Raw genomic sequence first — 18097 nt, 5'->3', positions numbered from 1 at the left:
CAGACATTTTCGTCCCTAAATATTTAAAAATACTTTTAAATTCTCGACCTTCACAAATCTCGGACGGATGAGTCCTTCCGTCCAATTGCCTCCGTCAGACCCAACGGAATAGTCTGACGTGGATGTCGTTTTGATGACGTGGCATGACGGGTTGACACGTGGACTGCTGACTGAAAGGGTACTTTCAAAAATTGGACAAATAAGTCCCTGTACTTAAAAATATATGATCGAATTTTATTTGAGATCTTTCAAGCAAATCCATGCACAATTATTGATCTCTGCCCTTGTTTTCAGTGACTTATCTCCAAAGTTTCAAACTTTATCAGTAATGATGTCACTGAGGTTCATTACCCCTCCAATTACTTGAAGCAATTTGGTTGGAACTTGAAGCAACTTGAAACAAGTATAGTGCTTGCAAGGTGTTTGATAAAATGCCTATAAGAGATGTGGTGTCTTAGACAGTTAAACTTATTTGATATCTGGGTATGTGAAGGATGGGTTGTTTGAAGAAGCCATTGCATTGTTTTTGAGAATGAATGTTGAGCCTAATGTGGCAACTATTGTTAGCATACTCGGGGCTTGTGCGAAACTGGGTCGGTTAGAGGTAGGCAATGCTGTGATGGATATGTATATGAAATGGGAGTCTGTTGATGATGCAAGGCAAGTGTTTGATGAAATGTCTAAGAAGGACATTGTTTCATAGACTAGTATGATAGGTGGATTGGTGCAATGCCAATTTCCGAAATCTGAATGAATCACTTGACATGCTCTATGAAATGAAGGCATCAGGTTTTGAACGTGATGCCGGTCTTGTGCTTCTTGATTATCGCAAATGGGTCTATGAATACAGTGATGGAAGCCAAATCAGATGGGATGTATAGAGATGGTGCAGAATGCAATAAATGGACATGGACAAGAAGTCAAGAAGCATTGAAACAATTTGCAGAGTTGATTGAATCCCGCACGAGGTCTAGTGAGGTCATATTTTTTGCCATTTTCATAGCTTGCTGCCATTCTGGCTTGATCGACGAAGGTTATAGACTTTTCAAACAGATGATAGATGAAGAAGAAGGAATAAGCAAGGCTCCAGGTTCTAAAAACTACATCGTTTTTAGGTACAGAAACTTATTTGTCCAATTTTTGAAAGTACTCTTTCAGTCAGTAGTCCACGTGTCAACCTGTCATGCCCCATCATCAGAACGGCAGCCACGTCAGACTATTTCGTTGGGTCTGACGGAGATAATAGACGGAGGGACTCATCCGTCCAAGATTTGTGAAGGTCGGGGATTTAAAAGTATTTTCAAATGTTCAGGGACAAAAATGTCCGCTCTCTATTTGTTTTTGTAATTATACTTACTGAAAAATACGCCGTAAAGAAGTAAATTATATTACAAGTTCTAAAACCAACTTAGTTGATCAAGTAATCAATTTACTCGACTGCTTAAATAATTATTAGGGGCGGGCTAAAAAATATTGTGGACAACCAAAAAAACTTTAAATAAAAGTTAAAATTTAAATCATGATGGATTAATGTAATAGCCAAAATAAGCAATGACTGGAGCTCAGGAAAATAATCCCCTAGCAAGCCTAACCAACTCAAATATAAGTTGAATAAGAAAGTTACAAATATTTTACAAGTTATAAAATAAATAATTACACATTTTTAACGAAATTAGAACAATTAAGAATGGTTGGATCCTGCCCGTGACATATGGAGCATATACATCTAGGAACTCGACAAAAATAGATACTCATTGCAGATCGTGATTCTTGATTAGAAAGCCTCACAGAGTTAAGTATTTGTTCATGAAAAATATTTTTTTAAAAAAAAGGGGTAAGTTTTGCAACTCAGTGACTAGACAATACATTTATAATCCACATGAGACTATATAAACATTATTATCAAAGTAATTTTAATTAGAAAATAGTAGTTGATGATAATAAGTGAATCAATAAGGGAGTTCTCATACAGAAATAAATCAAAAGTCCACACTTGGGCGGCTCCACCTCTAAGGGTTGCCCTTTCCTCTTGTGTGTCCGTACGGAATAACAGATCCAACGTGTGGCCTACACGTTAGGCTAGCAATGCCTCTGCTAGCTGAGGTCTGAGCCAGATGCATATAGGTTAACGTCATAAGCGCCATTAACTACGGTTTTCTAATACGAGCCTCCCAAACCAATTCAAAACATATAATTTCAAATACAACCAATCTTTGATCTTTCAAATATATACCGTATCAAATCAAGGCAAATAATACTTTCTCATCAAAATTCTTTTCAGTCATGTGAAATGTCGAATATACTTTACAAATTCAGAGTATATAAGTAAGTATAAAAAAAATACTTCAATGTTCCAGAAACACATATTCAAAGAAAATCGAATATTCTAAAATAATACAAAACTTCATCAAATATGTATGCAGTCTCATGTGTAGATTGAAAATCTAAATTGCACAAAAATAAATATTTAGTTCTAATAAATCTATTGTTAAAATTAAATTCAAATCTTTGTTGGTAATTTGTAAATATAGTCATAAATTCAAGCAGCATATATCAAAATTGTTCTTGTATGGATACCTGGAGGGAGAGCTCCGTCTCTGGGAGTCGACGCCGAGCTATTATCTTCGGTGCCGACCTTTAAGCTTTGTGACAATCCGTTACTCCAGGAGGGTATCCAATCGCGTAGAGCTTTGAGCAAGAAACAGGGGGAGTGTACCTGCAAAGGCACTCCGAAATTTAAGTTAGTATTGAGAATTCAATGTTCTCTTTAGAATAGAAAATCATACCTCTTTATAGGTGATAATGTATAAGTCGGTTACGTTCCTGCTTTATTGCCTGTATTAAAGAGCAATAATAAGGGTGAACGTCAGGTTGGACGTTTCATTTTTGTGAAACAGTCCGTTAAGTTGGTTTGTAACGTCACTTTTTAATAAATGATATTGATTGCCGATCAGTAACTGTAACGCCGATTAATAATGTAAATTGTCGAGTTATGGACTGCAATGCCAATCTTGTAACGGTCCTGATCATAGCCCCCAAGCTTAGCCTGAGAGTATGTTTTAATGAAGCAGATTGAGCATTAAATGAAGCATAAGTCAGCGGTTGTGTAAGTGTATTTGTCGGTGAATGTGCTGGACCTAGAGCCCCCAGCTCAAGTTGTTTTATTGAAAATGGTTAATAAAAGAAAATATGTATTAAAAAGTAAACAGTTTTTAAATGAAGAGAGAGAAGTAATGATGGCATTAAGTGTGCTGTCATTTCCAAGGCTTCTCTTTGGGCGGTTGAGGTGACTGAGTGGGTTTTTGTTACTGAAGGGGTTATTGTAACTCTTTGGTAACTGTTACTGGAATGCCAATAGTGTAGCGTCTACATCCTTTTTTGGGTTAGTGAGATAAAGTTGGCTGTGGAGTTTTTCAAAGGGGAGAAAATGAGTAAAAGAGGTATGTGAAAAAACTTTTGTTTTTGCTTCTTCATTGAGTTTCGTTTCTTCTTCCTCTGTTTCTGTTTGTTGCTATTGATGGGTTTTGAGAAGGAGAAGAAAGAGAGGATAGACTAGTCATATGATTGGGTTAATGAGGATGTTAGAAATCGTGGTCATTGTTCTTGGATCAGGGAGCTGTAGATGAAGTGGATAAGAGTAAAGTTGTTAGGTCTGGTTCTAGAATTTGACTGGAGCTGCTGCCCTGTTCTGAAAGTGATAGGGTTTTTCATAGGGGTGAGGGTTTTGAACACTTTTTTATGTATAGTTGTGTGCTTGAAGAGTTGAAGGTTAAGCTTCCATTTAGTGATTTTGAATGTCAGGTTTTGAAGCAGATGAACTGTGCTCCTTCTCAGTTACATCCTAATGGGTGGGCCTTTCTTCGTGCATTTGAGGTTTTGATGGATTTTTTGGAAGAAATGCCATCTGTAGAGTTATTTTTCTCACTTTTTCAAGCGAAGGGTGTGTGGAAAGGTGGGTGGGTGAACTTGAATAGTTCGCCGAGATTTGCAATATTTAAGCTGTATAAGTCATCATTTAAGGAATTTAAGGAAATATATCTGAAGGTGAGGAGTTTTGAAGGGGATTTTCCTTTTTATGTGGACGAGCATTTGGGAGAGAGATTCCCGATTTGGTGGTGTTCTGAGCCCAATAATATACTCGGCCTGGAGTTTATCAAGCCTAGGGATGAGTGTATTATTGAGTATCTTATTGAAGTTATTGATCGGAAGGAATTGATCTCAGTGTTCGATTTGTTGAAGTGGGAGGAAAATAAAAAGGCTATGGTAGATTACTTAGGTGAGCTTGTTCAGTTTAATTCTGTATTCAGTTTTTGACATACATTGGTGAGAAGTTTTTTTCTTTGTTTTCAGGTGGAAAATATCTTGGTGTATCTGCGGCGAATCTGAGGGCTCGTGTGAAAAGTAAAAACTTTGATAAAGAAGGCTCAACGTCTAAAGTTGAGGAAGTTGTAGGTGCTGGTGAGGTTGATCAACCAAAGCCGAGGAGGAGGAAAGTTATTGCTAGGAAAAGAAAGGGTGATGTGGTGGATTTGTCTGACGTTTCTGATGATGAGAAGGATGATGTTCCGATGGAAGAGGTTCAGAGGTTTTATGATAACCAGAAGAAGTTACATGATTTTGTGGAGTGAAGTGAGGGGTCTTCACTCTGGGGAAAAGATTATCCCTTCATGATTACTGCTGATGAGGTGTGCCAGACCCCGTCCGATGTTATTTTGGCAGAAGAGGTGGGGGATGTGGCGATTGATCAATATATGCAGGTGATTTATATTCTTGAGGTAAAAGGTTTGAATTTGTGTTTTGGTTTTATGGAATATTAATGTGATAATGTCTGATCTTCAGGTGGTGGGTCTTCGGTTGGCGAGTTTAGGGCGGAGCCGTGAAAAAATTCATCGGAAGTTTGTTGAGAAAAAGGAGGATCCGAGTTTGAGGGAAGAGTTGGCTATAAAGGTTGCTAAGGTTTCCGAGCTGGAGGTGAAGTTACGTGAGGTTGAGAAGCATTTGAAAGAGGTGAAGGAGAGCTATGCCAAAGATGTTGAAGATTTAAAGAAGAAAGAAGCTGCCTTATCTGCTCTGAGTACCCGTATGATTAAGGTTACTGCCCAGTTGAAGGAGGTGAAGAAGAACAAGCAGGGAGAAATTCTTGATTCCTTCCTTGAAGGATTTGAGAGGGCCATTCTTCAGGCGAGATTTTTGGCTCCCGAGGTGGATTTCTCGGCAATGGATCCAGGCAAAATAGTGCAGGATGGCGTTATGGTTGAAGATGATGGTGCTGCTGAGCAAGGAGATGAAAATGTTTAGTTTGTGTGTAGTTTGTAGACTTATTTTGCTCCTGAGTTGAGCTTAAATTTGTGATCTTATGTATGCTGCTGTTTTGTGGATAACAAACTCTGGGTATTTCAGGTTACATACTTTGTATGCATGTTATGTTTATGAGATAATATTGTTGTTTGAATAGGTATTGGTTTTTGAATGTGTTTTTGAGGTAGGTATCTTTATTAGGTAAAATGGTGAAATGCCAATGTTTGATTGAGAAGCATAAAAAGACTGAGTAGGCCGAGCATATTGAGATAGGCCTAGGTTTTGTTTGATAATATCTGGACTTTGTTGAATGGTTGGTAGTGATTTGTGCTAAATTTTGAAAAGTTGTTTTCTGAGTATTGTCCTGGCATCTGAGTGATTTATTTCAATTGGTATGCTTTGGTATAAGATCTGGAATGTGCCGAATGATCGGATTCGAATTGTAATCGGTAATTTGATAATTTTGATTAATTGATTGTATCCGAGTGGTCGGATTAAGATCACTTATTTGAGGTATTAAGTGATGAAATTTGAATGAACTATTTTCGGACGTAGATCGTTTATTGGATTGAATCATAATATCCAAGTTACTGGATTCCGTTTTAAGGTCGGCAGTCAGAATGACTGATTGTATTCGAGTAATCAAATTCTGTTTTAAGATCGGTAATTAGATTGACTGATTGTATCCGAGTAATCGGATTCTGTTTTAAGATCGGTAGTCGGATTGACTGAATGTATCCGAGTAATCGGATTCCGTTTTAAGGTCAAAAGTCGTTTTGACTGATCGTTTCCGAGTCATCGGATCCCGTTTTAAGGTCGACAGTCGGGATGACTGATTGTATCCGAGTGTTCGGATTCCGTTTTAAAGTCGGCAATCGGAATGACTGATTGTATTAGTATAGGTCGGCATTATATGTGTATGTATGGAGCGAGAAATGTAGAAAGTGATGAGTTGATAAAATAAAATATTTATTGAGGAACCTTTGATTCCAAAGGTCTAGGTAGGCTAGCCTCGTTAAAACCTCTCCAAGAAAAACCCTTGTGGAAAAAATCTTGGTAGTAGGAAAAAGAGTACTAGCCTGTCCCTGGTATTAACTGTAATATAACTTTAAGGAAGATACATTCCAAGTGTTAGGGAGATCTTTACCCTCTAGGGTTTGCAGTCGGTAGGCTCCATTGCCGACTACTTCTGTAATTCGGTAAGGGCCCTCCCAATTAGCTACTAGTTTGCCATGTGATGATGGTTTCCTAGCTTGTTCTGTTTTCCTGAGCACAAGGTCATTTACACGGAAGGACCTTGGGTGAGTTCTTTGGTTATATCTCCGGGCAATGTGCTGTTGCATGGCTAAATGTTTAACTGCTGTGGATGATCTGAGTTCTTCAATGAGGTCAAGCTCGGATTGTCGAGCTATGTCTTGTGTAGTTTGGTCGGCCAATGCAGTCCGTAGTGAGGATTGGGAGATTTCTACTAGTAACATTGCGTCTGAACCGTAGACTAAGTGGAAGGGTGTCTCCTTTGTGGTTGAGTGAATTGTTGTATTGTATCCCCATGTGATTTCTGGGATAAGCTCGGCCCAGAGGCCTTTTGCATCATCCAGCTTCTTTCTTAGAGCATGTAATATTACTTTATTTGCGGCTTCAGCTAACCCACTTGTTTGTGGGTGCTCTACTGACGAGAAGTGTTGTTTGATTTTCAAGTTCTGCAAGAAAGATGTGAATTTTTGGTCGGCAAACTGGCGACCGTTATCTGTGATAATGTGCCGAGGAATGCCAAACCGACAGATAATATATTTCCAAACAAAGGAAAGCATTTGTTGTGATGTAATTTTGGCTAGAGGTTGTGCCTCTATCCATTTGGAAAAATAATCAATTGCTACCACAAGGAATTTTACCTGACCTGCTGCTGTGGGGAAAGGTCGGAGGATATCTATGCCCCATTGGTTGAACGACCAACTAACCTAGGAACAGTGTAGGAGTTCGGCTGGGAGATGTGTAATCGGATTGTGTTTTTGGCAGTTGTTACAGCTTTTAACTTTTGCTTGACAATCCTGTCGTATTGTCGGCCAATATAATCCAGCTTTGAAGATTTTCGAATACAGACTTCGGGTTCCGAGGTGCGTACCACAGATCCCTTCATGTGCCTCAGCAAGTGCAAGCTCGACTTCTGTTCTGCAAAGACATTTGAATAATGGATGGGAGAATTCTCATCTATATAGGCAATTATTATAAATTGTAAAAAAGGAGGCTTGTCGGCGGAAATGCTGAGCATTTTCAACGTCACTTGGCAAGACCCCTGTCTGGAGATACTGTATGTATGGGGATCTCCAATCTGCTTCCTGTGTCACACTTAAGACTTGTGTTAGTTCAATGCTTGGTTTGAGTAGTGTTGACTGATAAAGTGATGACCCATTTGGTTGAGTGCTGTATTTCATATTTGGAAAATTTTGAAGGTAAATTGTGTACGACATCCAGGTATTTAGAGAGCAAAGGGTCATTTACTTGGTATAGGTTGTTTACTTGTTGGACGACAAGTAAGGAGTCGCAATATACCTTAAGTTCGGTGATGTTTAGGTCGGCAGCGTGTCTAAGGCCGGCAATTAGTGCTTCATACTCACTTTGATTGTTGCTTGCTTTAAATGAGAAGTTGAGGGAATGTTCGATGATGTTACCGTGGCCATCATCAAGTATAATACCTGCGCCACACCCTTGTGGGTTGGAGGACCCGTCGACGTATAAAGACCATTCGATGTAATCTTCAGTTGTACTTGGTACTGAGAACTCGGCAATAAAGTCGGCCAAAAACTGTGATTTGATGGATGCTCGGCCCTCCTACTTGATATCGAATTCTGATAGCTCCACCGACCATTTTACTAGTCGGCCAGCCAGCTCAGGCTTCTGCAGCACTTGTCGCAAAGGTTGATCTGTTCGAACATGGATTTCATGGCTCTGCTGTAAGGTTTTTCTGGTAAAATAGATCGAGAACTATTTCTTTTCCCTTTCTGCAACAAGAGCAGAGCTTATAGCCCAGTTAGTGACAAATAAATATAAGAATAGTGGCTCCCCTTGTAGAGGTGTGTGTAAAATTGGTGGTTTTGAAAGAGTTTCTTTGATAGTTGTAAATGCTTGTTCACATTCATCAGTCCATTGGAAAGCCTTTTTCGTTTTTAAAGTTTGGAAAAAACATGAAGATTTAGAAGCTAGCTAAGGTAAGAACCTAGAGAGTGCAGCAAGTCTCCCTGTTAACCGCTGGACTTCCTTGATTGTTTGTGGGCTTGTCATGTCTAAAATAGCTCGGCATTTTTCAGGATTTGCCTCAATACCTCGGCTAGTGAGCATGAAGCCGAGGAATTTACCGCTCTGAACCCCAAATGCGCACTTTTCGGGATTTAACCGCATGTTGTATTTTCTTAGCTGTCCGAAGATTTCTGTGAGGTCATCAAGGTGATTATTGCCGATCTTTGTCTTGGCAACCATATCGTCAACGTAGACCTCAATGTTCGTGCCGATTTTTTTGGCGAAGACTTTGTCCATTAGATGTTGATATGTCGCACCTGCATTCTTAAGGCCAAATAGCATGACTTTATAACAATAATTTCCATATTCAGTAATAAAGGCTGTCTTATTTTGATCAGATGGATGCATTTGGATCTGGTTATAACCAGAATATGCATCCATAAAGCTGAGTTTCTCAAAACCAGAGGCATTATCAACTAAACAATCAATAAAGGGTAAAGGGTAGGAATCTTTGGGGCATGCTTTGTTGAGATCGGTGAAATCAACACACATGCGCCATTTACTGTTATGTTTTTTAACCATGACGACGTTCACCAGCCATGTTGTGAATCTGATTTCTCGGATGAAGCCCGCGTTGATGAGCTTCTTGGTTTCTTTTAGGGAAGCCTGTTTTTGGTCGTGGCCGAGATTTCTCTTTTTCTGTGATATAGGTCAGACAGATGGATCTAACGCTAACTTGTGTGATATGATGGATGGGTCGATGCCGGGCATATCAGCCGAGGTCCAAGCAAATAGGTCGGCATTTTGCTGTAAGAATGCTCGAAATGATGATTTTTCTTCTGAAGATAATGTTGAGCCGACGTATGTGAATTTGTCCGTGTTTTCTGTGAAATAAATTTTATCTAGGTCTTTTGTTGGGGTCGGCCTTTCCAGTGTTCCTGCTCTAGGATCAAGGTCAGCCAACATGTGTTGGTTGTTCATGTTGTCGATATTGTGGATCTGGGCTTTTGTGTTACGGTGAGGTCTTTTGAGACTATTGTTGTAGCACTCCCTGGCTTCTCGGACATCACTATGAATGGTTGCAATTGTGTTGTCCTGCAAAGGAAACTTAACACAAAGATGAATTGTAGATACTATAGCGCCGAACCTATTTAAGAAAGGTCGGCCAAGTATTAAATTATAGGTACTGAAGCAATCAACAACTAAGTATTGAATGTCTGAAGTTTTTGACGAGGGAAACTTACCGAGTGTGGTTTGTAACCACACAGAGCCCATAACCGGGACTCGCTCACCTGAGAATCCTACCAAGTCACCAGTGGAAGGTTGGATGACGTCATTGCTTAGTTTCATTTTCTGGAAAGTTGAGTAAAAGAGAACGTCGGCGCTGCTGCCTGGGTCGAGCAGCACCTTTTTAACTAGGAGATCTCCGAGCTGTAGGGAGATTACGACGGGATCATCCAGATTTGCTACGCTGTTGTCATGATCGGCTGTCTGGAATGTTATCTGTGGAGATGTCGGCGGCGGCTGCTGTTGACTTTGATCGGCGTTGATGGAAAGTATAGCTCAGTAAGATCTTTTTCTTGCCGAGCTTGTGGCTCCTTCACCTGCAAAACCTCCGGAAATATAGTTAATTGTACGTGTTGGTAGTTCAGAATGGCTATTATTTGGTCGGTCTCTATCTCGGCTATGTTGTGTAGCCGAGCTTTGGTCTCCTAAAGGAGGTGCTCGCCGCTGCATGTGGCCGCTGATGAATTTGTCCAGGTGACCCTGCCGAGCTAATTGCTCCAGCAGGTCTTTGGCGACGACGCAGTCATCGGTATTGTGTCCGTGCTTCTGGTGGAAGGAGTAGTATTTTGATCGGTCAGTGCCTTTTGAATCTGGGTAACTGCCAGCTTTTCGCGGTGGCTTGATTAATTTCGAATTCAAGATCTCCTTGATGATGTCATCGTGCTTGGTGTTGAATTTGGTGTAGGTCTCATATCGTGGAATTGGTTTGAAATTCTTCTTGCTGTCCCGTGGCTTGTCGTCGTCTCTATAGTGAGGCTTTTCTATTTTCCGAGCTTGTCGGAGCTCTTCGATGTCAATCTGTCCTTTAGCTTTTTCACGGAATTCGGCCATAGTTTTTGGTTTGGCCACAGCAATAGTTTCCTGGAATTTTTCTAGTCTTAATCCGCTTTTTATGGCGTGTAGTTCCATCTCGGGGTGGAGGTCGGGTATACTTATGGCTATCTTTGTGAAGCGCGTCATGTAGTCCTTGAGGCTTTCGTGCTGGCCTTGCTTGACTGTGTTCAGGTAATCGGAGTCATGTAGGTAGATGGCTGATCTAGCAAAGTACTCCTCAAAGGGCTTTGATATGTCTCGGAATCGAGAAATAGAACCTGCATGCAAAGAACAAAACCAATCAAGCTCAGGACCGTTTAAGTAAGATGAAAAATAACGACATAAAACTTTATCAGATGCACCGTTTACTATCATTATGGAGGTGAACTTTTTGATGTATTTCTTCGGATCACCTAACCCATCATAGGTGGTTAGAGTGGTCGGCAGAGTAAACCTTTGGGGGTAGCACGAAGTTCATCACCTCCGCCGTGAATGGTCCAGGGGAGCTTTCCTATTCGTCATTTTCTGTGTTTTTCTGAGCTTCCTCATTATGTTCGGGTTGCTTCTCTTCCTGTCGAGCAGTGTCTAAGACATGTGTTGGCCCTGACTGCTGCTCGGCTTCTTCTGTCCGTTCTTATCGGTCATTGTTTTCAGTTCGAGTGTTATTCAAGTTGGCAATTTGATTTGCCATTCTTTGGTTCTTCTCAGCCACGACTTGCCGCAACTTGGTCACCATCCGGAGCAATTCGGATGGCGAGGGTGGAGGTTGTTCAACCATGACTTCAAAACGGGAACCTCGAGGCCGATGATATATAGAGAGGTTTATATTTTCGGCCCCACAGTGGGCGCCAATTGTTCTTGTATGGATACCTGGAGGGAGAGCTCCGTCTCTGGGAGTCGACGCCGAGCTATTATCTCTGGTGCCGACCTTTAAGCTTTGTGACAATCCGAGCTTTACTCTAGGAGGGTATCCAATCGCGTAGAGCTTTGAGCAAGAAACAGGGGGGAGTGTACCTGCAAAGGCACTCCGAAACTTAGGTTAGTATTGAGAATTCAATGTTCTCTTTAGAATAGAAAATCATACCTCTTTATAGGTGATAATGTATAAGTCGGTTACGTTCCTGCTTTATTGCCTGTATTAAAGAGCAATAATAAGGGTGAACGTCAGGTTGGACGTTTCATTTTTGTGAAGCAGTCCGTTAAGCTGGTTTGTAACGTCACTTTTTAATAAATGATATTGATTTCCGATCAGTAACTGTAACGCCGATTAATAATGTAAATTGCCGAGTTATGGTCTGCAATGCTGATCTTGTAACGGTCCTGATAAAAAATAATTATAGATGTAAAGCCAATGATTATAAATTTAAAGCCTACTCACAACATGGTCCTAAGGGACCGAAGAGACCAAACCCGAAGTGCGAAATTAACGGGTGAAGAGGATCGATGTAGGATGAAATGAAAAGACACAGGATTTAGACCAGGACAGCGAAAAGTTGCGGCTGCAACAACAGCAGCATCCATTTCTTATTACGACGTCAATGATCATAGCACCCAGAGAAAATATTGGATTCAAATTGAATGGAAGATAACAAGAAATACTGCTGAAAAATCCAAGGTAAAGCAGAAGTTCAATAAGATCAGAATGGTAGGATACGGAAGTGAAACATATTAAAAAAAAAGAGCGAACCAGAACGGCAACAATGGCAGTGGACAGCTCGACGGCAGCAAGGAGGTACAGTAGCAAAGTGGCGGCGCTGCTTCTTCTCCCTCACGAACTAGCCTCCTTCTCCCTCCTCTGTTCGCGACTCACGGCGGCGACAACAGCTTCATCAACAGCTTCATCAACAGCTTCAATGTACAAAGCTATAGCTACCGATATTCATATCCCACGTCAATCTTTTGAAAAATAATAAAGCCAATAACAAGGCAATTCACTTTTTAAGTTCTCCTCGTCTCAAACATTTTTAGTAAACCTTTTATAGATAATACATATTCAACTCTTTAATTAGTAATGTAACGTAATGTTAGCCTCGTGAAAATTCTCAAAAAAAATTTTAAATTTATATTTGTTCCTTTTTAGTATTCTAAAGGGTGAAGTAGTAGCTATTATTGGTCGTAATATTTTATAAAAATATGTAAGAGACAATAAATATCAGTCTAAAATTATTTTTTTATATTTATTAAAATAAAGCTCTATATCCAACTCATAATCGTAACCAAGTTCAACAAAGTATTTTAAATTCACGCATGCATGTTTACTGCCGTTACTTTTTCTTTTTCCAAATTCGCACATGCAGGTTTTTCTTCTTCCCTCCTCCTCTTTCTTCTTCCCTAATGCTGCGTCATCTTCTTCTTCTTTTCCTTTTTTGTTATCTTGCTATTTCGTTATCATCGTCACCAACATGATGTGTTTTTGTTGATGATTAAGTTTTTTTACTACTTGTCCAAATCTGAACTAATTTCGGTTCATTTGTGAATTAACTGATGTTCAATTAATGCTACTGTTAAGTATTAACCAAAATTTTTATTCCTTAAGAAATTTCGGTTCATTTCTTAGTTCAATTTAGGTTCATTTGATTTCATCTCGCTTGAATTTGCTGAACTTGTTCATGTGTGGTTGCTTAGTTAGTTTTTGTTCAAATCTAAACTAATTTCGGTTCATTTGTGAATTAACTAAGGTTCACTTGATACTGCTGTTAAGTATTGACCAAATCTTTTATTCCTTAAGAAACTTGGGTTCATTTCTTAGTTTAATTTATGCTCATTTGGTTTCGTTTCGCTTAAATTTGCTAAACTTGTTCATGTGTGGTTGTTTAGTTAGTTTTTGTTTAAATCTAAACTTATTTCGGTTCGTTTGTGAATTAACTGAGGTTCACTTGATACTACTGTTAAGTATTTACCAAATTTTTTTCCTTAAGAAATTTCGGTTCAATTCTTAGTTTAATCTAGGTTCATTTAGTTTCGTTTCACTTGAATTTGCTGAACTTGTTCATGTGTGGTTGTTTAGTTAGTTTTTGTTCAAATCTAAACATATTTCGGTTCATTTGTGAATTAACTGAAATTCATTTGATGCTGTTGTTAAGTATTGACCACATTTTTTATTTCTTAAGAAATTTCGGTTCATTTTTTAGTTTAATTTAGGTTCATTTGGTTTCGTTTCACTTGAATTTCACCTCCTCCTTTTCCACTTTGCCGTCATCTTCTTTTTCATTTTTTTTCTTTATTTTCTCCTTATTTTATTTTCTTAAAATTCTTCTTGATTTATTCTCTTGAGAGGAATAAAACTAAGAAGAAGAAACGCGAAGCAGAAGGAGGAGGAACATGAAAATGAAGGAAGAAGAATACGAAGAAGGAGAATGAGAAATGTGAAGAAGTAGAAGAAGAAGAAAGATGAGGAGATAAATGCAGGAATGTTTACATAGTTTGAGCATATATTCATACTCCACTAATAAAACTAATTTTTATTGGGTTTAGACCAATTTATTTTGACTTGGTTGTCAAAAATACTTAAATGTATCTCTATGTATTAATTATTTTTAAAATAAATACATAATATTAAATATAATAAATATATAATTTTAAATGTTATATATATAAAATTATAGATATTAAGTTATATAAGATATTTTTGGATTATTCTTTCTCGAGTTAGAGAGAAACATAATTGTATTGATCAAATAATTGATTAAGCGTCAAAATATGTAAAGTAAGTTTGACCGAGCAGGAACTTTTCTGTCTTTTTCTTTTTCCTACTTAGCAAAATTAAAGTGAGTTTAAAAGTGATGGTAATCAGTGGTTAAGAAAAGGAGGTTGAATCTTAGCCCTTTTTTGTTGAGTGTTACTTTCTGCCTTTTGAAATAGCTTTAGGATATTTTTCTTCTTTTTATCTCGTAACTAGTCAAGAGACATTTTCTTTTTATTTTGTAACCAGTCAGTAGATATTTTTCAACTTTATCTCTTACGCAACAGAATCAGAAATGGAGTAGAAGAGAGAGAGAGAATCACACCAAGAAGTATCTTGGTTCAACTGCTAAGCACAATGCAGCCTACATTCAGTCTCCATCACAACAATGATAGAATTTCACTATAATCAAACAGATTGCAGACTCCAATTCTTCCCTAGGAACTACCCTTCCTATCCGGGACAAGTCCAGAATCTATCCCCAATCCTGAACTTGACTTGGTCACCTACCAAACTTTCAACTGCTAAGTGCTAACCCAATTTGCAAGGCGATTCCCACAGAATCATGATACACAACACATAGATGTACAAAGGACCTCTATGACACCTATGACTTTTTCTTTAATTTTGTACACTCTGCCTTTTTTCACTTACTGACTTTTTCTTACAAACCTCACCCTGTTTGCCTTTTTCACCATGAGACTCAGACAGACAAAATTAAAGAAAATACAAAATGAAACACATTGAAGGAGAAGAACTTCTGTTAGATTGGGTAGCTATGAGAACTACGTGCTTACTCTCCTTGTCTCAATCATTGGCCGTTCACCCTTATTATAGAAAGGGGAGCTTCCAAGGTTGAAACGGTTCAACCGAGCCAACTTCTTCTTCTTCAATACCAAAATCGGTTCGGACAGAGAGATAAGAGAGGGAACCGAAAGCAAAAACCAACATGCAATTACCTCTCTTTCATCCTTTCTCATCAAGTTTCATCAATTTGAGCCTTCCATCTTGACTTGGTCCCCAAGAAGGATTTCTGTCCCTTGATGAACTCTTGATCCTTGACAGCTCCTTCTGTTCCATTTTTGCTTCTATCTCCACGTAGCTACAGTAGCTACCTTCTGTGATGGATGAACAAAAAGTAGAAACGAGCTTCACCTAAGGGATCTTCTTCTCTGACCGAATTGGATTGCTACCATTTTTAGGTATGGAGATCTTGAGGCTTCCTCACCACATCTTGCCATTAGTGGTAAAGATCTCAGCCACGCCATACTGTAGATCTTCTTTTTGCAAGGGCCATCATCACCTTTGGCCGCTTGCTTATTCATAGCTTCTCTACTTCTATTTCTGATAGCTTGCATCTTCTTCTTTCCTGACAGATGAAATGACAGAAAGCTAGAGAGAGAAGAGAGAGAAGAGAAAAAAACTTTCAATAGAAATAAAGAAAGAAATTAAAATGAATTAAATTTCCACTTTCCAAAACCCCATGCTTAGTAACGTGTAATGCATTAATGGCAATCAAATCAATGTAAATTTTCTCTTTAATGTTACCAATGTATTTAAATCAAGTTAATTGAATTTGAATTTCATTCCTTAGTGGGAGTTGGTAACCGAACTAAATTATGCTCCATTTCATTCTTTCTTCTTTCAATTCAGACCAACTAAAAGTTGGGGCAATTAGAAGTCTTGTTTTGGACTTTGCCGGATAATTTCCAGGTCCAATTATCTTGTTAACCAAATAATTATTTCAGCCATTTATCAATGGAGATTATGTACAAGGCTGTATGTCACATTGGGCTTGTTGTAATTTTCAGCCCAACAACAGAATCTGCAAATTATAACAAAATTGTTAAGTTGCTAATTTATAATAACCATAAAATTAATTTAACAATTTTGTAATTAATTATTTTTAATAATACTTGATCATCACATCAATTTTAAGTTTTCCAAACTCAACCAAACAAAAAAAGTAATGGCCACACAAAGAAAGTAAGTTGTTAAAATGTTGCATCATGCATGTACGCGTTATCTTTGATAAAGTTACTAGTGTATGTATGGCCCTTACCTATTTTAAATTTTGTGGTCTTTTGAGTAATTGATTGCTTGAAAATCAGGTTGTGCTTCACCGTATACGAGAGTTTAATTCTCTTAATTCTAACAAAGTGCTGGATGGTCTAATTTTCGTTTTGAGTATAGACAAATTTTCAACTTGATGATGGATAGTGGATACCACAATTATTAATTGATTAAACAAGAATATCTTTAATTAATTTGGATTGGTTGAGTAGTCAGTTCACTCGTTCATTTAAATAAATATCGGGAGGTCAAATCCTGCTTTATGCATGCAGCAATTTATAAATAGAGTTTTGATCCGCGACGGACTTGGAGTATACCATTAATTGTCCTAAATTTTATCTTTCTTTCTTTTTTTTTTTTCTCGTTTATCTTGTTATTGAGTTAAGCTTCAAAATAGTCTCTGAACTTGTACTCGAACCTCAAAATGATCCCTAAAATTAATAGTTGCTCAAATTCGTCTCTAAAATTGCACTCCAAGACTCATAGTAGTCCTTGAGTCATTTTCCGTTTATCGAAACCTTAAAACGACGTCGTTTTGAACAAAAAAAAGAAAAAAAAGTGTATCATACACCCCCAATTCACAAAAGAAAAAGAAAAAAAAAGGTACAGGGTAGAACCAACCCCTCCCAATTTTCTAATTAAACAGGTCATGCAACTAGTTTCATTCCAAAGCACCCAACTCGTTTGTCTCAGACTGAAAAATTCTTTCAAAATTTCTTACTATCAACGATCACCACCGCAAAAAGAAATGGCAAATTTAATAACAAAATCTCTAAAATCAATAAAATCCCGAAAACACTACTCTTCTCACTCTCATAATCTCTTTCACACTCTGTTAAGGTTGGGATGAAAGGAAAATGATTTAGGGACTACTATGAGTCCCGGAGTGCAATTTCAGAGACGAATTTGAGGAACTATTAATTTTAGGGATCATTTTGAGGCTCGAGTGTAAGTTCAGAGACTACTTTGAGGCTTAACTCTCTTGTTATTATTTCTGTTCTTATAACAGTTCTTATAATATTTAGCTTCTCTGTTTTGTTGGCTTAATATGTTTAAATAGATCATAGAAGAATTTAGAGCTGAATATGCATGAAAACTGAAAACTATACTTTCTTAGAAGGTGCAAGTATAGTGAAGCACAGACACTTATATTCATTAAAAACATAATTTACATGCGACATTTCTTACAACTATAGAACAAGTACTTACTATAAATATCAAGAACACATGCATAAAGTAAAATAAAAGTACAACATGAAATCAAATAAAACATAAAAAACACAACAACACAAGACACAAACGTGTTACACACTTAGATTACAACCAAAAGCCGAAACAGAGTTGTTCTTGCATGGCGATTTGCATGACTCCTCCTTTTGATCCTTTTACCTCCCAAGATGATCACAAGCCATTGAGGTTTTTCAATTGAGAAAACACAAAATCCCATGCCAATTCCAAGTACCATTCCAAATGCATATCCTATTGCCACTGGTTTCCAACCAAACCCAAATCTGCCTTCAGCCTCAGGAGATGAATATTGTTGCAGAGAGACATTATTGTTGCATTGAATTGTCAATGGAAGTCCACATAGTCCTATGTTTCCCTTATAGGAATTGTTTGAAAATGTATCAAACTGTTTTCCTCGAGGTATTGATCCCTCAAGATGGTTGCTGGAAAGATTCAAGACTTCAAGAAAAATTAAATTGGTTA

General features: G+C 38.1%; 1 protein-coding gene across 1 annotated transcript in view; it reads right to left on the bottom strand.

Annotated features, from left to right (window-relative positions):
* Positions 1–18097, bottom strand: part of LOC107496262 (receptor-like protein 54) — a 103136-nt gene that overhangs the window by 21674 nt on the left and 63365 nt on the right. The window lies entirely within an intron of this gene.

This window comes from Arachis duranensis, chromosome 7, assembly GCF_000817695.3.
Source record: "Arachis duranensis cultivar V14167 chromosome 7, aradu.V14167.gnm2.J7QH, whole genome shotgun sequence".
Taxonomy (NCBI): Eukaryota; Viridiplantae; Streptophyta; class Magnoliopsida; order Fabales; family Fabaceae; genus Arachis; species Arachis duranensis.
The sequence above is the reverse complement of the archived record's forward strand: the minus strand, read 5'-3'. Positions and strand labels throughout refer to the sequence as shown.